The sequence below is a fragment of the Heterocephalus glaber genome, unplaced genomic scaffold, assembly GCF_053883595.1.
Source record: "Heterocephalus glaber isolate CG9 unplaced genomic scaffold, H.glaber_assembly_v1.0 deba00001687, whole genome shotgun sequence".
NCBI classification, from domain to species: domain Eukaryota; kingdom Metazoa; phylum Chordata; class Mammalia; order Rodentia; family Bathyergidae; genus Heterocephalus; species Heterocephalus glaber.
The window spans coordinates 6259783-6281760 of record NW_028258412.1 but is presented as its reverse complement, the minus strand read 5'-3'; the positions used below and the strand labels follow the sequence as shown (position 1 = coordinate 6281760).

General features: G+C 38.1%; 1 protein-coding gene and 1 pseudogene across 7 annotated transcripts in view; both read right to left on the bottom strand.

Moving 5' to 3' along the window:
* The window catches only part of Mtmr3 (myotubularin related protein 3), a 142271-nt gene that overhangs the window by 60508 nt on the left and 59785 nt on the right, over window positions 1-21978 (bottom strand). The window lies entirely within an intron of this gene.
* Window positions 1-21978, bottom strand: part of LOC147821953 (nuclear cap-binding protein subunit 2 pseudogene) — a 48104-nt pseudogene that overhangs the window by 3381 nt on the left and 22745 nt on the right. The window lies entirely within an intron of this gene.

Sequence of the window (21978 nt, the reverse complement as noted above, 5' to 3'; positions counted from 1 at the left end):
TTGGAAAGTGAGGAAAACTGTCAAACTACCAAGAGTTTGTTTTTAAAAACAAAACAAAACACTCAGGAGCCAATTTAAAAGAGATTCACTGGCCAAAAGTGGAGTAATTTGAGCAAAAGCAGTTAAGTACAATGGGTTGAGGTTTAATTATGTATAGACAGGAGTTCATAATGAAACACATTGTGTGTGTGGGCTCATGGTTCTCTCACACACCACCACCACCACACCACCACCATGACTGGAAAATGCTAGGGAATCATTTTGAAAACTGGTTAAGGAGAAAGAAGTGTTTACCCTGCCTTTCATATCCAAATTCAACTGTGAAGAATCAAGTGGTTATGACAAATATTCTACCTAATATATGAAGAAAAGCAGACAAAACACCATTATTTTACAACTGCTAAAGAAATATAGGATGCAAATAATGATCTTCCATAAGGAAAATAACCCAAATTCTTTAAGTAAACTGCAAGACAAATGAGATGGAAGGGAAACATAAGTGACCATTTCAACCAACTGCAATATGTGGACTTTATGTATTTAGATCCTAATTCAAACAAAGTACAAAATTAAATTAACACTGGACATGTTGGTGTACACTTGTAATGCCAGCACTCTGGGAGGCTGAGGCAGGAGGATGAAAAGTTCAAACTCAGCCTGGACAACTTAGTGACTTTGAAACCCTGTCTCAAAATACAATATAAAAAAAGGCTTGAGGGCTGGGGATTTAGCTCAGTGGTTCCACTGCCTGCCTCGCAGGTGCGAGGACCTGAGTTCCCAGTACCAAAAAAAAGGCTGGGGATGTAACTCAGTGTAAAGGTCCTATGTTGAATCCCCAGTACTGTGAGAAATCTGACCACAAACTTGATATTAACTACTATTAATGCTTTATATAATTGATAATGCTACTGTAGCAAAAGGGTTGTTTTTATGTTGTTACAGTTTTTATTCAAAAGTTTTTTAAATATACCACTGACATATACATACAGATGAAATGATATACCAAAGAGTAGGTGAAATGAAGAGAGCCTTATGAGACAAGATGGGCTGAATTGGTAACCTTTGAAGACTAGTGAGATAAGTAAATGGAGATAATTTTTTAAATATTTTCTCTATCTGAAATTTTCATATAAAAAGTTTATCTTACCACCGCTACAATTCTTCTACCTGAAAATACCCAGTTAATAAATATATGACCCAGCACCCTACTGCTGAGTATATATCCAAAGGAATGTATGTTTAGTATGTCAAAGATATATCCACACTCCCATGTTTTTTTAATCACCATTCATAATAACCCAGATACAGAATCAATCTGAGTGCCTATTAATGAATGGATGGGGGGTAGGAGGGTAAAGCACAATGGAATATAATCCAACCAAAAAAAAGAATGAAATTCTGTCATAGCAACATGGATGTAACTGGAGGGCACTGTTAAGTGGAATACATGAGAAACAGAAAGACAAATACTCTGTGTTTTCACTTATATATGGAAGCCAAAAGGTTGATTTCAAAAAAGTAAAGAACAGAGTAGTGGTTACCAGAGCCTTGGAAAGGTGTCAAAAGAGGAAATGGAGAGGCCGGGGATTTAGCTCAGTGGTTTCGCTGCCTGCTGTGCAAGCACAAGGACCCAAGTTCGATCCCCGGTACCAAAAAAAAAAAAAAAGAGAGAGGAAATGGAGAGAAGATGGTTAGTGGGTATTGGGGGATATGGTTGGATATGAGGAATAACTTCTAATGTTCTACATACAGCACAATAGGGTAACTATACTTAACAGTGATTAATTATCTCAAAATAGCCAGAAGATTTTAAATGTTCCCAATACAATATGCCATTCCCGACAGACTCATTACTTACTGTACACATGTACTATACAGTCTAGCTCATAAACAGGTACAGTTACTATATGTCAAGTTAAAAATATATTTTCCTGGTCGAGCAAAAGACGCCGAATCAACCCGCTGCAGACAGGCAGATCTGCCCACGCCCTACCGAGGTCCTGAGTTGCACAGAACACACCGAATCACCCCACTGCAGACAGGCAGGTCTGTGCACGCCCTACCGAGATCCCCAGTCGCAAGGAATACGCCAAAGCACCCCTCTGCACACAGGAAGGTCTGTGCAAGCCCTACCGAGGTCCTGAGTCACGTGGAAGACGCCGAATCACCCCGCTGCAGACAGGCAGCCACCTGGTTCCACACTACAAAGATGCAGAGGACACCAGACCACCAGACCAAGGTACTGAGTTCCGCTGTTCCCAGCCCAGAGGTAGGGGCTTCTGAGCCATCATCCCACTGCTCCTGGTCCAGAGGAAGGGGCTTCCCAGTCACCATCCCTCGCGCTGCTCCCAGCCCAGAGGAAAGGGCTTTTGGGCCACCTTCTGTCCCGCTGCTCCTGGCCTAGAGGAAGGGGCTTCCCGGCCACCATCCCTCCCGCTGTTCCCACTCCACAGGAAAGGGCTTTTGGGTCACCATCCCTACTGCTGCTCCCAGCCCCTGTCCCACCTCACCCAGCTCAGAGGAGGCAATCCCAGCAGGCGCTAACAGCCCCCCGCCACAGTCGAAATGAGAAAACACGTAACTAAGTCTCAAAAGCAGACTTCCAGTTCACCTACACCAACCCCAAAGGGAAATACGATGGAACACTCTGATACTCAACCATGTGGACCCACTGAACTGGCAACAAAAGGGGATCTGGAAAAAATGAAATCAGAAATAATTTCTCAGATTACAGGAGAAATTGTCCCCCCAGTGCAAGACATGATTAATAAATCTAGAGAGGAGCTGAGGAACATGATGGAATCCCAACATAAGAAACAAATGGAATCCATAAAGCAGAGGGAAATAGATTTCCAGGACATGAAAAACTCCATTGAAAGTCTACACAGCAGAATGAGCCAGTGTGAGGATAGAATTTCAGATATAGAAGATAAGATTGCAATTAGTGACCAGGAAAAGCAAAACTGCTTCAAAATTATAAGGGAACATGAGAAATCAATCCAGCAGCTGCTAGATGATGTAAAGAAGAATAACATAAGACTGATTGGGCTCAATGAAGAAACAGGAGAGAGTGCAGATGACATAAAAAATCTCTTCACAGAAATAATGGCAGAAAACTTCCCAAGCAGGGGGAAAGAACTTGACATACAGATAAGTGAGGCATATAGGACTCCAAAAAGCCTTGATCAAAAAAAATCTACACATAGGCATATAATTATTAAGATTCCAGAAACACAACAGAAGAACAAAGTTCTCCAAGCAGTCAGAGAAAAGAAACAAATCACATACAAAGGAAAGCCCATCAGAATCACAGCAGACTTCTCAACACAAACCATCAAGGCAAGAAGAGCTTGGAGTAACATATTCCAAGCCCTGAAAGAAAACAGCCTCCAACCCAGATTGATGTACCCTGAAAAACTATCTTTCAAAATGGATGGAGAAATAAGATACTTTCATGACAAAGAGCACCTTAGGAACTTCATGAATACCAAACCAGCACTCCAAAGAATTTTACACAATAGCCTAGGAACAGACATTGAGGATCACAACCCCAGGAAGCAAAGCAGAATGAACCCATCTCACATGACAAGAAATTAAATGCAAAGGGGGAGAACCCAACAAAAAGAAAAAGTCATGGCAATGACAAGTCAATACATTTCAGTTATAACTATCAACGTTAATGGTCTCAATTCACCAATCAAAAGAAATAGACGGGTAGAATGGGTCAAAAAGCAAAATCCAACAATATGCTGCATACAAGAAACACACTTAATTCAAAAGGAAACTCATAGACTGAAAGTTAAAGGGTGGAAAACAATACTCCATGTGACAGGAACCCCCAAAAAAGCAGGAGTAGCTATCCTCTTGGCAGATCAAGTAGATTTCAAACCAACACTGATTAAGAGAGATGAAAAAGGACACTACATCCTTGTAAAGGGAACAATCTAAGAGGAAGAGATGACAATCATAAATATCTATGCACCAAACACTAGTGCACCCAACTATATAAAACAAATACTAACGGACATGAAAAGTCATACATGCACTAATACAATTGTAGTGGGGGACCTCAACACCCCACTGTCACAAATAGATAGATCAACTAGACTAAAAATAAGTAATGAAATACTAGAACTCAATCAAACTCCTGAACAAATGAACTTAACAGATGTTTACAGAGTCTTCCAGCCCACAAAATCAGAATACACATTCTTCTCAGCTGCACATGGGTCATTCTCCAAAATAGACCACATACTCACACATAGAACATGTTTAAGTAAGTGCAAAGGAACTGAAGTTATCCCCTGTATATTATCAGACCATAGTGCCATGAAATTGGAGATTCATAGCAAAAGAAACTCAAAAAATTTCATAAACACGTGGAAATTGAACAATGCACTTCTGAATAACCAATGGGTCACAGAGGAAATTAAAGAAGAAATCAGACAGTTCCTTCAATTAAATGACAATGACAATACAACATATCGGAATCTATGGGACACAATGAAAGCAGTCTTACGAGGGAAATTCATAGCAGTGAATACGCATATTAGGAAAACAGAATGAGCCCAATTAAACAACCTGATGCTGAACCTCAAGCTTCTAGAAAAAGAAGAGCAGGACAACCCCAAAGCTCATACAAGGGAGGAAATTATAAAGATCAGAGGAGAAATCAATGCAATGGAGACTAAGAGAATGATACAAAAAAATCAATGAAGCCAAGAGTTGGTTCTTCAAAAGAATCAACAAAATTGACAAACCTTTAGCCAACCTTGTCAGAAAAAGGAAAGAAAAGGCCCAAATCCTTGCAATTAGGAATGAAAAGGGTGAAATGACAACAGACCCAGTCGATATCCAGAGGATCATCAATACCTACACTTCAAGAACCTATATGCCAATAAGATGGAAAACACAGAAGAAATGGACAGATTCCTAGATACATATGAATTACCAAAGTTGAATGAAGAAGACCTAAAAATTCTAAACAACCCAATATCAAGCAATGAAATTGAAAATGTAATTAAAAACTTATCAACTAAGAAAAGCCCGGGCCCTGATGGCTTCACTGCTGAATTCTACAAGACATTTAGAGAGGAACTGCTGCCACTACTGTTTCAACTCTTCAATGAAATTGAAAGGGAAGCAATACTCCCAAATTCATTCCTGGAAGCAAGCATCACCTTGATCCCCAAAGCAGAGAAAGACCCAACTGAAAAAGAGAACTATAGGCCAATCTCACTAATGAACATAGATGCAAAAATCCTTAATAAGATAATGGCAAACAGAATGCAGAAGATCATCAAGAAGATCATACACTCTGATCAAGTGGGATTCATCCCAGGGATGCAGGGATGGTTCAATATACAAAAATCCATCAATGTAATACACTATATCAATAGAGCCAAGGACAAAAACCATATGATTATCTCCATAGACGCAGAAAAAGCATTTGACAAAATCCAACATGCATTTATGATAAAAACCCTACAAAAAATTGGAATTGATGGTCTCTACCTCAAACTGATAGAAGCCATCTATGAAAAACCAACAGCCAATATCATACTAAATGGTCAAAAACTGAAATCCTTCACACTAAAATCAGGAACAAGACAAGGATGTCCACTATCACCACTCTTGTTCAATATAGTTCTGGAAACATTAGCCACGGCAATTAGACAAGAGAAAAAAATAAAAGGAACAGAGACAGGTAATGAAGAAGTCAAACTGCCATTATTTGCAGATGACATGATACTGTATATTGAAGACCCCAAGAACTCCACCAAAAGTCTTCTAGAATAACCAAATTCAGTCAAGTAGCTGGTTACAAGGTCAACACACAAAAATCAATAGCTTTCCTCTACACCAATGACAGACTCACTGAGAGAGAAATAGGGCAAATAATTCCTTTCACAATAGCATCCAAAAAACTGAAATACCTAGGAATCATCCTAATGAAAGAAATCAAAGACCTCTTCTCTGAAAACTATGGCACTCTGAAAAGAGAGATTGAAGATGCTATCAGAAAATGGAAAGACATCCCCTGCTCCTGGGTAGGAAGGATTAATATAGTGAAAATGGCCATCCTTCCAAAACTGCTATATAGATTTAATGCAATTCCAATTGAGATCCCAGCAGCATTCTTCACAGACCTCGAGAAAACAATCCAAAAATTCATTTGGAACAAGAAGAGACCCAGAATAGCAAAAGCAATTCTAGGTAACAGAGACATGGCTGGGGGTATCACAATCCACAACCTGCAACTATACTACAAAGCTACTGTGATAAAAACAGCATGGTACTGGCAAAGAAACAGACTTGAAGACCAGTGGAACAGATCAGAAGATGCAGAAACAACACCAGACACACTCAGCCATCTCATCTTCGACAAAGGAGCCAAACACCCTCACTGGAGGAAAGATAGCCTCTTTAATAAATGGTGCTGGAAAAATTGGGCTTCAACTTGCCAAAGATTAAAACTAGACCTATACCTCTCACCATGCACTAAACTAAAATCAAAATGGATTAAAGATCTAAATATTAAAATAGAAACTCTGAACCAGTTGGAACAGAGGTTAGGTAGAACCCTTGAAGACATCGGTGTAGGAAAAGATTTTATGAACAAAACCTCAGTTGCCCGGGAACTAGCACAAACAATCAACAAGTGGGATCTCTTCTTATTAAACACTTCTGCACAGCAAGAGAAACCACCAGCAGTGTGAAGAGACAACCCACAATGTGGGAAAAAATCTTCACCTGCTCTTCCTCAGGCAAAGGTCTAATATCTCGAATCTATAACGAACTTAAAAAGATCAGACCTACCAAATTTAAAGACCCAATCCAAAAATGGGCATCTGAAATGAACAGACATTTCTCAGACAAAGAAGTAGAAATAGCAAATAAATACATGAAAAAATGTTCAACATCACTGGTCATTCGAGAGATGCAAATGAAAACAACATGAGATTCCACTTCACTCCAGAAAGAATGGCTGCTCTCATGAAATCAACCAATAACAAATGCTGGCAGGGCTGTGGGGAAAGAGGAACCCTGCCCAACTGCTGGTGGGAGTGTAGACTGGTGCAACCACTGTGGAAATCAGTATGGAGATACCTCAAAGAACTAGGACTGGAAGTCCCATTTGACCCCGCTATTCCACTACTGGGGATCTTCCCCAAAGAATTAAAAGAATCATACCACAGTGATATATGTGCACCCATGTTCATAGCAGCACAGTTTGTAATAGCTAAAACTTGGAAACAGCCCAAATGCCCATCAACTGGAGACTGGATAAAGAAAATGTGGTTTTTTTAATAAAATGGAGTACTACTCAGCCATAAAAAATGAGAAATTAGAGACATTTATAGCTAAGCGGATGCACATTGAGGTGATACTCTTAAGTGAAATAAATAGGACACACGTGTGTAAATACCGAATAGTTTCTCTAGTGTGAGAAACTGAAAGTGTAAATAAGGACTAAATGTATAATAGGTAATGTGAAATAGGAAGAAAAGGGGCAAAGGGGAAGGAAGTGGGAGGGGTAGGGGAAAGGATAGAAGGGAATGGGATTAATATGAGAAAATGGAAAAACAGGAACAAAATCTTTGTAAATAGGGAGGAATGGAGGGGTTGAAGGGAGGGCTGGGCAAGGGTGAGAAATAAGAACCAAGAGAGATTATGTAAAGGTGCAAATTTCCAATGATGAATGTCATTATATTGTATACCTAAAATGTACCGATGATTAGAATGAATAATCGATAATGCAAAATAGGAAGAAAAGGTCCAAAGGGGTAGGGTTAGTGGAAGGGGCAGGAGAAAGGAAAGAAGGGAAAGGAAAAATGATGAGAAATGGAAAAAATGGAAATAAAGTCTTTGTAAATAGGGAAGGGTGGAGGGCGTGAAGGGAGGGCTAGGAATGGGGAAAAAATAAGAACCAAGATGCATTATGTAAAGGTACAATTCCCAATGAGAAATGTAATGGTGTTGTATACCTACAATGTACCAATAAAAGAATTTAATACAAAAAAAAAATTTTCCTAAATTATTGGAGAATTTAAAGAATCAACATCTTAGCCATCATCAAAGCAGTGTTCATACAATAAACATCAGGACACATTTAGTCTTTAGTAATTTTCCAGAAAAAAATTAGAACTTGTATAGCCATCACAGTTAGATGTCCCGAATGAAATGTACTCATGCAGCAACAATGAACTAGAAATCAAATTCCAATTATAAACTTTCACACAAGCTATCTTCCCACTCAAGTCTAATTTTTTTACAAGTACATAAATATCAGAATATTTGCCACTTAGCATGGTAAGTCTTAAATGTCCTTCATCTAGAAACAATATCTTCTATTTCTGCACCAAATAAAAAACAGTGCACTACACTTCAGTCAAAAATTATCCAGAGCAGGGTGTGGTGGCCCATGCCTGTAATCCCAGTACTCTGGGAGGCTAAGGCAGAAGAATCACAGGTCTGGGCAAAGCCTGAACAATGAAGCAACAGTAACCCCAGGTGACCCCTTCCCCACACCCTCCTCCCTGGGAAAGGACTGAAGATATGCAACCCCTAGAGTACCACAAAATAAATACACCAAGAACCTACTTATGAGACAGTATGACAACTATGTTGGTTCCTATTCTAATGTATTTATATTACAATGTAACAGGCCCCATATACAGATATTAATACAAGCTATGCTAAATGTGATAAAAGAAATAAAAAAGAACATAATCCTAGCACTCAGATGCTGAGGATCACAGCCAAGTTCAAGGCTAGCCAGGGCTACATACTAAATTCAAGGTCAGCCTGAACTACATAGTGAGACCTTGCCTCAAAAAAACAGAAACAAAAACAAAACAGTAATTTTACCCAGGCTTGGTGGTGCACACCTATAATTCCAGCACTCAGGAGGCTGAGCCACGAGGATCACTGTAAAGTTTGAGACCATCCTGGACTACACAGTGATTTCAAATCTAGCCTGAACTACACAATGAGATCCTATCTCAAAAAACCAGAAAAAAAATATTAATTTTTTAAAAAGGATTATAGGGCCGGGGATTTAGCTCAGTGGTTTCACCAGCTGCCTTGCAAGCACAGGGACCCGAGTTGGATCCCCAGTACCAAAAGAAAAAATAATAATAATAAATAAATAAAAAGGGTTATATTACAAGCACGAGAGGGCTCCATTTACAGGTCTTATACAGCAGAGTAACATGATTTGATTTTAAGATCATTCTCACTGCTATGTGATGAATAAATTAGAGGAGGGAACAAATAAGAACAACAATCAACACAATTACAGGAAGAAGATAGGTGTTTTGATTTAGAACAAAGAAGGAACAGATGGAAGAAAAACATAAGCATCTGAAAGGTACTTTGGAGTATAATAAGACAAGGCAAACGCCTGAATGTGGGAGGTAAGGAAGATTAGAGAATTTATAATCCAGGAGGGAAAATAAGAAAACAGAAAAATAGTTCAAAATAAGAGGTGCTGCTTATCTGAGAAAAGACAAATTTGCTAAGATCACAGGTAAGTCTATAACCAACATGAATTAAGCAAGTTGCAACAAGGAAAGCATATACAGATAGAAAGTAGATCAGTGATTGCTTACAGCTAGGGGAGATGAAGGCTAACAAGAGGTGACAGCTAAGTGGTATGGAGTTCCTCTCTGAGGCAATGAAAATGTCCTAAAGTTAACCCTGGTGATAACTGCATGATTCTGTGAATACACTGAGTCATATGAATCACATGCTTTAAATAGGTGAACTGTGCAATATGTGAGTTCTATTTCAATGATTATTATTTTTAAAGTAAGTTTTCTCCTCACTGCCCCTTGGTTCTCCTTGCTGCCTCTTGGTTCACCTACACATAAGTACAACCACTATTAACTATTTTATATTTGTATCCAGTCACTTCTCTAGGCATATATAAAAATACACATGAATTACCTCCAAAAGAGGGGAATGAGAGGATAATACTGTATTTATTGTTCTCCAACTTATTTTCTTCCACTAATAAGCCAAATCCTTTCTGTATTAGTACAGTATATACTCTGGCATGGCAATCCAGTATTCCATTGTACCCCAAAATATTATAACTATAGCAACTGGTAAGATATTTATGTTGGGGCCGGGGATTTAGCTTAGTGGTGCCACCACCTGCCTCGCAAATCCAAGGTCCTGTGAGTTCGATCCCCAGTACAAAAAAAAAAAGATATTTATGTTATTTCCATTACCACCAAAAAAGTCATAAAAATCTTCCTTACCCATATACCTACACAAGTCATTATTTCTACAGCCCTAATTCTTAAAGATGAGTTTACTAGATGAAAGAATAACAACTTTGGGGGGAAGAGGGTACAAAAAGGTAATTATTGCCAGAAACTGCACACACATACTCTTCTATTTATAAAAACAATTTATAGAATACATCTACCTACTTGGGGAGAGTCAGCACTAAGATCGAAAGTTCAAGGCCAGCCTTGGTAGCTTAGCTGGCCCTGTCTCAAACATTTTTTAAAGGGCTGGGGAATGTAGCTCAGTGGTAGAGGAATTGCCTAGCAAGTACAAGGCCCTGGGTTCAATTCTCATAAGTGCAAAAAAATTAAATGATCAACACAGTTATAAATCTGACAGAAGTTTAAATGTTCTATAATTTAAGATAAAAAATATGCATAAGCATTATTGTATTAACTAGGAAGCATGCTTATATGTGTACAGAAAAATGAAACAATGACTGTCAACAATGTCAATTCCCTAGGAAAGAGAATATGGATTTTCCCTTGTCATACCTTTGGGATATTTGCATTTGTAATTAGAAAAACAAATTATTCTACAAGAAAGTTTTTAAAAAGGAAATTCAAAGCCAGGCATAGTGGCACATACATGTAATCCCAGCACTTGGGAGGCTGAGGGAGAAGGATTGCCATGAATTCCAGGCCAGCCTGGGCTCCACAGTGAGTCCAAGACCAGCCTGAACTACATAGCAAGATCCTGTATCAACCTCCCCCAATAATAATAATAATAATAATGATAATAATAATAATAATACCACCCAGTATAACTTACACAAAAGGTTTTTTATTTAACTGGAGACCCAGTATGAAGAAATTAACCTCAAGAAAAAACACTCAGGTAACCAGGAGTAAGGATACATGCCTATAATCTAAGCTACTCAGGGGGCAGGGGCAAAGGCATAGCAAGTTCCAGATCAGTCTGGGCAACATGACTCCATCTCAAAATTTAAAAGAGGGAATGAGGAGTCCTGGGGAAGTAGTTCAGTCATAGAGCATCCCTGGGTGAAAAGAAAGAAACAAGAGAAGAGAAGAGGGGAGGGGAGGGGAGGGGGGGGAAGGAAGGAAGGAAGGAAAAGAGAGAGAAAGAAAAAGAAAGAAAAGAGAGAGAGAGGGAAGGAGGGAGGGGGGAGGGGAGGGAGGAAGGAAGGGGAAAGGAAAGGATAGGAAAGGATAGGAAAGGATAGGAAGAAAAAAAATGAAAGGAAAGAAAGAAAGAAAAGAGAAAGAAAAGGGGAAGGGAAAAGGAAAAATAAAAAGAAATCAGATAAAGCAATGGCTGTGTGTAGATTAGATATAAATAACAGTACATGGTTCTATAGGCAGAAATTGTAGTTCATTAAACTAGTCCGTTATAAACAAAGAATTTGAGTAAGTCAGTTCCAAACATTGTCTTTTTATGCAGGTGTATGCATATGTGTGTGCATACATGCACACAAAGATAATCTCTTATCCCAGCTCCAGTTTAAAAATTCAGGAAATTTAACATCAATAATACTCTAGTTTACCACCTATACTCTACTTTTGTTACAGAACTAATCACATCCTTCATAGTGACCCTTCCCTTCTAATAAAGAATCTATCCCACAAGCATATATTGGATCCATTTGTCACATCTCTGGTCTCCTTTTTTCTAGGACACATTCATTTAAATAATGTTTCTGGGCATCAAAATTAAAATTTTACATCTTTCCCTCAAAATTTTGATGATGTTTCTTCAAATAAGAATGTAACACTTTTTCACTGTTTCACAAATATGTCTTTGATGATTATCTACAGATTGATTTTAAAGTTAACAATCAATAGCTGGGGATTTAGCTCAGTGGTGCCACTGCCTACTTCCCGAGCACAATCCCTGGTACAAAAAATAAAAAAAGTTAACAATCAATATTCATTTAATTATTAGAGCAATGTAAATACAAAAACACTGTGAATCCAGGTAATCTTTGGATTACATCTCCTTCTGTAAAGTTGTCTGTAAGCCCCATCCCTCCCTGGGGCAAATGAAGGACAAGATTCCCACTCCAAGCATCACGGTCAAATTTCTCTTTTCTTAATATATGTATGAGAATTTGACAGTGAGGACCTGAAACATTTTCTCAGGTCCATCAACAGTACCATCTAATGTCACTTCTCAGTGACTTCTTGGAAATTTTTACAAAAGTAAAGAGATGGACACCACCATGAGCAAGCTACAATTCATAAACAGGCCCTTCATATTAAAAGACTGAGTCTGCCTACTAGCCCACAATGTCTTGCCTGAAGAGCTAGCAGCTGATGTAGGGGAACAGAATAATTCCCTACACCACTGGTTACAGCAGAGATTTCAATGATCCGTGATGCTGTGATATCTTGGATGGCAAGACATTAGTACAGCTGAGTGCAGCATGACTCGTACAGAAAACTCCTATAGAGGCAAAAATTAATCCATGGGAAGAAACAAATTTCCCATTAATCTCTGAGCTGTTCTTGCAAGAATGTTTCATTCCTTGTTGCAAGAAACCTGCTCATGTCAGTGCTCTCCACTTCACTGTTCCCTGCACCGCCCCCTACCCCTTCTAGAAGCTGCATGTTCAATAAATAATGGCAAGCTCCAGGAGATGGTGTCTTAGCTACATAAGAGCTTTGACCGTCCTGGGCGCCCCATTTATGCATTAAGATTTTGTCATTTTTTAAATCCTGCCACCGTACCCTTGGTCAGGTGACTGGGGGTCTGATCAGCCTCCAATAGTAAAGCATCATTTAATCTTCCTAGTAAACATGGTATCTCTTCTTTCAATCACCTATTACAGGGAAATTACCCAATTCCTTACTTAAAAACAAAACTTACACTTGTAAACAAGAACAATTTAACTGAGTAAGATACCAAGCAACTTAGACAAAGGACACAAATTACATACTTTACAATCTTGTGTTATCCAGAGAGAGAAAAACCAATAACCTATACCAACAGGATTGTAATAACCAATCTCTATTTAAACCAATTTATTCTCCTCCCTTATTCTTACCAAAAGAAAAATAAAAACTCTAATCAAGATTCGATCCCCGGTACCAAAAAAAACAACAACAAAAAAAAAACCTCTAATCAAGAGGAATTTATAGTGAGAAGGCACTGGTATCCCAGAATCCAGAGAGTGTTTGTATGAACTGATAATTAAATGTGAAAACAGTTCTTGCCTCTAAGGCACTCATAATCCTGAAGAGGTGATATAACTAATAGGCACAGAGTGTTAAGAGATATAGAAATAAAACTTTCATAATGCCAAACACAAGAAAAATGGATTTTGATCTGACCGCTCAAGGAATGCTCAGTGAAAGACTTAAATTTTTAATGGTTGAACCATCAAGATTTTAAGCTGAGACAAAGGGGTCAACAGAAATAGTACAGGCAGCAGAATAGGACAAACCACCCCCACCCCCCCACCCCACCCCCGCCAAAAAAGCACACCAGAGAGTAGTATTTAAAGATACGAAGAAGTTCGATGTGGCTACAGTAAGAAGGGAACTAGACGGACAGGGAAGAAATGACTAGCTGCAGATGTTTCAAGCTTACTTACACAAAGATATGTCATGTTATGGAGGTTGATCTTTGTTTTAGAGGCAAAAGCAAGCCAAAGATTCCTAACAAAGGAATGTCTTGGATTTATAAATTTAAAGTCAAAGCAACAACTTTTCAACAAATCTGGATTATAATTCCCGAAATTAAACAGGCTGTAATAAACATGCAGTAAGGGACAGACACTGGTCTGTGAAAAGAAGTATTATAGACAGCTAAATTAGGTAGAAATAGTATAGGCAGTCAGACAGCGCTGAGCCCTTGAGAGAGTCAGTGCATAAGATGAAAACACATCATAACTGTAGCTGGAGGCTAACCCAAAGAAGATTAAAATCACAATGACTGGATTTACATACTTCCCTAAGAGATAAACAAAAGCTTGAGGTTATTGGTATCACCCTTTTGAGATTTCTCATAAAAATAAACCATTAGCTCCTTAGGGGTGGGCCATTTTCTCCCACCTACTAAGACAAAAGACTGAAACTACAGATTATCAACCAAGGTTAATGTCATCCATGTGCCCTTGCTACTACTGGATCAATATTAGCTAAGTGACTATACTTGTAATCTTATTGGTTGATTATAAATTTGACCCACTTGTACCCATCTCATGATTTTGCTCTACAAAATTCTCAGAAAAGTGGTCTCTCTAGCACCTTCGAGTCCCCTCCTGTCTCTCAGGAGCTATCTCTGTCAATAAATTTTCCTACTCTTAACCTGCGTTGTTCCTTAGAATTTATTCTTCGATTTTAGGGAACACAAACTCAACACATCTGACATCTAATAGGTTGGAAGTTACATTTTTCCCCCCGATATCAGAAGGACATATTATAAAACAGGGCAGGGATTAATACCAATCCTGGAGAAGAGGCTACCAAAGTTTTCAAACTTGTTTTTCTAGTGAAACTTCACATTTGTACTACTAATTCCAATAATAAGAGGCTTTACTTTTCATATTAGATATATACCAATTTAAGGAAACTCAACGAAATTTCAATTTTAAAAAACTCAAAGATTTCTGAGGACTGTTTAAACAAAAAAATTAGTACTCCAACTCATAAAAACACAATTTAAATACAAGTTATACAACATTGTATTATGCCACAATTATATATGAAAACAGTAACCTGGCCTGAGTCCTACTGAAAACAAAAAACCTCATATTTAGAGGCATTAAAATAAACATAGAAAAACTCATCCAAATAATTACAGAAAAACAGGCTTCCACAATCAGTTTGCAAATTAATTTTTCCGTCCCTTAAATTATCACAGAAAGAGTATTGGGGGTGGGGTGGGGGGTGTTAACTTAACAAATGAAGTTTGTCCTGAGAATTTTTGTACAAGGTTTCACAAGGAAATATGAAAATGAAAAAAATTACTTTTTTAAAAAAATGAAGTTATTTTATGGCAGCCAATATCCTAAGAATCAAGTTAAGCCACTTAAGTATCCCTTTAAGACTTTTCTCTATATTACGACTAACAAGACAACAGATTTTTAGATTGCTGCAATATGGACTGTTTAGTCAACCATGGATAATACAATGTTTAACTGCAAAATGGACCCAGTCAGGCCTCAGCAAGCCTTCAGAACTGCTGAGCTGCAAGAACAGAGCTTTTTAGAAACCTAAGGATACTCCTATTTAGGACTTTTTCCTCAGGCAAGCAAGCATCATTTCTTTTTCTTTTTTTGTACCAGAGATTGAACTCGGGTCCTTGTGCTTCCAGGGCAGGCAGTGGAACCACTGAGCTAAATCCCCAGCCTAAGCATCATTTCTGGTAGCTTGTCAGAAAAATCTTTCCCAGTGAAGGAATAGATAAAAACTAAGATCACAGACGCCCTAGGCTTGGACTTCCTAATTTAAGTCCTTTGTACAAATAATTGGTTTCTACCAAGAGATTCATCTTTTTTGTTAACACAAGGAATTAATGTTGCCATCGGGCAACAATCTGAACTTTATAGAAATAAAAGACCTAATCAACCTTAATTCCTTTGTGTTAAATTCTTTCAATATTTGCAGACACAATTCATCATTTAGAACTGACTGTTAAAATGACATGAAGTCACAAAAAAGAACAAGACTATACAGAATATCAAAACTCTAAAGAGGTCCGGGGATTTAGCTTAGTGGTTTCACCACCTGCGCAAGGACCCAACTTCAATCCCCGGTACCCGCCACCCAAAAAAAAAGAAAGAAAGACTAAGAGGAAGACATGGAGGCCCTGAGAAGAACAAGAATGGACATATTCAACACCCACACAGAATAGTTTATGACTGACCTAAGTGAGTCCTTCACAAACAGGACAAAAGCAAACAGGCTGCTTTCAGCAAATGACAGAGTATTTCTCTGTAAATAGAAAACAATTTCCCCAGTGAGTGTCTACACACCTGTGCTGACTGTCCTTGGAGTCAATCATAAACATTAGATCCCAGATTCCTTAGCCCCTAATAAGCCTAATTCCTTTCCCAGTTAGCTGCTTGTATCTCTCTCCTGATGTTAGCCTACCCACTCATGGATGAAATCTCTCCCAGCTAGCTGCTGCTATTTCTCTCTCCCAGTGTCAGCTCATCTACATACGGATATAATAAACTCAGCTTTTCCCAGGTAACTGCTAAAATCTATCCCTGATTTTAGTCTCTGTTCATTGGAATAAACTTTTCTTTTCCTCACAAAAGAAAAGGCCTGTCTCCAACAAGTGGTTTCATGTGCACTGTTTATAACAATCACCTATGTGATTGTTCAAATTGTTATGCTTCACATGGGCTTCCACAAGGGCAAAGAAGCATAACAATCTGAACAATTTATATAGCATTAAAAAGAAAAGCAAGCAGGGAGTATAGCTCAGTGATAGAGCACAGTACTTGCCTAACATACACAACGTCCTGGGTTTGATCCCCAGCACCAAACAAAACCACACAATTATAAAAATGAATCAGGCTTTTGTGTTTTTTGTCTTTTTCAAACAGGGTCTCACTATGTAGTTCAGGCTGGTCTTGAACTCACTTCACTATGTACCCCAGGTTGGCCTCAAACTCATGGTCATCCTCCTGCCTCAGCCTCCCAAATGCTAAGATTACAGGCATGCCTGAATCTGGTTTAAACCAAATGAACAAGGAAAAAACTAAAAGACTCAAATCAGCCCTCCTAAAATGTTCAGGAATGGAGGGGGGAAAACAGTAGCACTTTTTTGCCAAAATATGCTTTTAAGGAAAACATACCTTTATCTCACTTTTCAAATTCAGGATAATTAAGAGTTCAAAACTTTAAGAAGGCAACATTAAATAAGCTTTAAAGAACCTTATTTTTCACTGATATAAAAACAAATGGATTTTAATGCATATACACTGAATCTCAAAAATCAGACTGTGTTACTTTTCTCTCACTGCTGAGACAAAATACCTGACATTCAAAATATGTAGCTTACAGTTTGCAGAGGTTTCAGTCCACAGTTAGCTGGCTCCAAAGTAGAGTGGCACATGGCAGAGGGGATCTCAAAGGAGAACAATAGTTCATTGCACCCACAAAGTAGCAACAGCAACAGGAGAAGTCTTTTTGCTCCTTTTATCTTATTCAGCCTGCTTAGGGCTGGTCAGTACTCACACCCTTAATCCTAGTGCCCTCGGGCCTAGCATTCACCACGAATCAGTTACTCCTCTAGATTCAGTCACCTCTGAAAAAGCTCCACCTAAGGCCACATGAGGCTCTGGGGGCCATCTAAACACAAGCCATAACACAGATGCTGACCACAACACAAGTATGCAGGCAATAATAGCTCAAAGGTGTTAAAATTTTAAGAAGCAGCTTTACAGCCAACCACAGTGAGTGGCATGTGTCTATAGTCCCAGCTACTCCAGAGGCTGAGTGAGGAAGATCCCTTGGCGACGGGGGGAGGGGTTAACAACCGCTACTATATTATGTTTTTTTCCTGCTTTTTAGTGTTTCATTTATATCTATTAACTTTTCAAATATTTGACACTTTGGCATGTTGGATAGAATTAGTTCATAGTGGGAAGATGACTTTTTTTTTTTTTTTTGGTATCAAGGATCGCACTCAGGTCCTTGCGCTTGCAAGGCAAGCAACGGAACCACTGAGCTAAATCTCCGGCCCAACTCTTTTTTTTTTTTTTGAGACAGGGTGTTGCTCTGTAGCCCAGGCTCACCTCAAACTTGTGGCTACCCTCCTGCCTCAGCCTCTCAAGCTCTGAGAATACAGGCATGCATCACTATGCCTCGAAAGGGAGATGCATTTATAAGCTCAGTAAAACTATGACTTAAGCTTGCTCATCAAACCTCAATTCTTGCTGATAAGTATAAATTCAAATAGACAAAAGGCAAGAATTCAAAATAATGGCTGTGTTCCCTTATGCTATGTGGTGGGGGTGTATGCATCATGCAAGTATTTTGGAGTGGTGGGTACTATCGCAGGCAGCACTGGTGTTGCAGCAATGAACAAAAAATAAAGTTCCTATCCTTAGGCAGAGGCCATTCTAGTATCAGCTGTGATCCTTTCAAGGCCTTAATGATAACAGTGTAACTTTTTATCTACTTAATGACCATGCTTTGAAATAGATAAAATAATACATATAAAACTGAATCAGTATTCTGGCTCAGTGAGACTTCCAAGCAATATGTTTAAAAACAAAAATAAGCTAGATGTCTTCTACTTCTTTGGAAACACTAAGGGCTGGGACTATTTAGTCCCAAGTGCAACTTTATGATCAGTATGCTGCATTTCTGTGCCAGCTGTGGGTCACAGATAAGCAGCTAAACAAAACATCCTGAGGTGGGGGGAGTCCAGTAAATTGTCAGAAACAGCTGGATTTCATGTTATGTCACATCTATACTGGTAATAAGTCTCTTGAACCTGATGATAATGTCAATTCTGATAAAGACCAAAGGGCCAATTTTGTCTAATTCTGTAATCACATTAGTGGTACAGAGTGTGTGGCTCATTATTTACATAAAATGGTACTTTTTTTTTTTCATGTGTGAGGGTTCTGAATACATTTCTCAAAGGAAGCTCTGCAATAGAGAATTTGAAACAGTAAGGTCATTTATCTTCATTTAATGGTTCCAATGATGACAGCTGATTTTCTAAATGTAGGTGCTAAAACCTGAGCAAAACAATTATGGCCTGGTATTTTTAAAAATTAAGATCTGAAGGCCAGGGATTTGGCTCAGTGGTTCCACCACCTGCCTTGCAATTGCAAGGTCCCAAATTCAATCCCTGGTACCATAAAAAAAAAAAAAAATTAAGATTTGATGATTGCCCTTCACAAGCACCTCATTCCTTTACACATCTTAAGAAAATACACAATAGGGGCTGGGGATTTAGCTCAGTGGTTCCACTGCCTGCCTTGCAAGCACAAGGTCCTGAGTTCAATTCCCGGTACCAAAAAACAAAAAAAAGAAAATAGACAAGAGAAAGCCTACATTCTCAGAAAAGGAGTAAATGATCAAAAGAGAAAAAGAAAAAGAGTAAATGATCAAACAAATAACAAATCTGACTGGCGCCCCTTAAAGTTACTTATTTTACAACTATTCTTCTAAGCTTAATTTTTGTAAAGAGGTGGGGCTGCGGTAGTATCAACCATATACAGTATGATGTCTTTATCACCAGAAAAGATTAAAACCAAGGATCACATATATAAAAATCAGCTTTTAAACAAGTAAACATTTTAATGTTAATATAGAATGTAGAGACACTTTGTTCTGATTGGCTCTTTATAATCAACTCCTATGCAGAACACAGTCACTTCATACTTTAACTCAGATATAATAAACCATTAATAGGATTATGGGAAAGTTTTATGAGTAATCTGTAACGTTATTTTATAACTCCATGTCTCGGGTGAAAGATCACAAGAGAGGCATCATTTTACTACAGAAATTAAGAATTAAAAATCTAATTTTACAAGGCAGCACACTTAGATTCACATTTGAAATGAAGAAATGTTTCCTATCTCCTAAGAAAGAAAAACAATTTAACAGAATAAAAAAATATATTTGTCTCAGTTAAGAAAAGGTAGGAAATTCAACAATCAATAAAAATTAACTGAATTAAAAGCTAAGCAGGATCATTTTATCTAGGCGCCAGACAGAGGTAGTTCAATATTTATAATTGCTATGGAAAGATCAGAAAGCCTAGCTACATCGGAAAAAGGTTTCCTGACGTTTGTTCCTTTGACTAGTTCCAAGGTCTACCTTTGGGAAGGTAAATTCCTGCACACTCATTAATATCCTGCTTCTTGCTTTCAGTTAACTTCTGGTGAAAGAAGTTAACTGTGGTCCTTCTGCCTCTTCTGCCCTTTCTCCCCTCCTCTACCCCCAACTCACACAGTCCTCACCACCAATTCATAGAGAAAAAGTTTTATTAAAAAAAGATTCAAATCCCCAAAACTCATAGAAACATAATCTTATAATGACTTCTATCTTTTTTAACATATATATCTTCACACTAAACCACAAAATCTGTCCCTCTTGTTTCCTACCATTCAAAGAATAAACTTTTAATTGAATTTTCTTAGACAAAAGACCCAAAATGACCAAGCTCTATGAAGAGTAATTTTACAAGTAGGTCCCCAAAAGGGGTTTTGGATAAGTCCTCAATTCAGAACTATTTCTTACGTACTTACATGAAATCAATAAAGACATGGTAACAAAGACCTAAATGTGGAATTTTTTTTTTTTTTTGAGACAGGGTCTCATTATGTAGCTTAGGCTAATCTTGAACCTGCACTGATCCTCCTGTCTTAGACTCCCAAGTGGTGGGATTAAAGGTGTGCACCACCACACCTGGCTTAAAATATGGTATTTTTTAAAGGCAACTAAAGTTCTAGGCAAATTTTATAATGAAAGCATTATCAATGACATTCTGAAATCTGCCAAATTTATACTACTTATGCTAATATGCTTTCCTTTTGAATTCTACAATACAGTAACAAAAATAAGAGTCTTCAAACCCTACTCTAACACCATCCCTCTTCCTCTCAATTGTAAAAGAGATTTCTTTCGCAGAAGGACAAACAATACCAGTCTGAAGTTCAGCTTGCCATAGGAATTCATATCCCATATGCAAATGGGCATATATTTCCTATTTTGCCTAGGAACTTGAGATATTAAACACCAATTCTAGGATCAATTTTGAAGGAACTACACAAAAAATAGCGATCAATATCTCAACCTAGCTAATCTGCATACTGCTTATCAGCACATGAATATTTTATTGAGAATATTAATATTCCTCTCCAGTTCTGTAAACAGACTCAAAATTCTCCTTCTAAAAAAAAAAAAATCTGACTCCTTCTATTTGGTTTTATGCAGACTAATAGGCATAAACAAAAACAACCATCCTAGGGCATGGTCAGGGACCAAAACGCTGAATAATAATGCAGATTATCCTTTAAGTACATAATTTTTTTTTTTTTTGTACCGGAGATCGAACTCGAGTCCCTGCGTTTGCGCAGGAGGCAGCAAACACATTTGAATTTTTTACTGCTATCATTACAATTAAAAACTGTGGGGCCAGGGATTTAGCTCAGTGGTGCTATCTGCCTTGCAAGCAAGCACAAGGTCCTGAGTTCGATCCCCGGTACCCAAAAAAAACTGTACCTCCAGTCCGGTAAAAGCACATTCAGGGGAGAGAGACAAATTTTTAAAAACAGAGGCAGTGTGAAGTGAAAAGAGTTTACTCTTTCACCGACCTAGTTAAAATTTATATTCTGGCAATTAGGTAGGGAGCTACTCATATTTCTGAAAACAAGCCCCAAAAAACTCAAATAACTTCCAATAATCACATGCCACAATGTGGGCTGTGTTTACATGGTGAGCTGAAGTAACTACCTCTTTCTAAGCAGCTCTCCTTAGATTATCGAACAGCCAAGAGACCAAAAATTGTCTTAAACTGAACATTTCAATTCAACACATTCCCAGAAAAAGACCCACCCTTTTTAAACTAGTAATATTTATCTCAGGTAAACAGAAAGATACATGCCGACTGCTATCCAAATATACAGTATACAGGAAGAAATGGAACTTTTTCAGCTAAAGCCAAAAGTAGATTTCACCAACATTCTTTACTTTAAAAAGGAAGGCAAAGTACTTAAGTTAAATAAGGTCTAAAAAACAG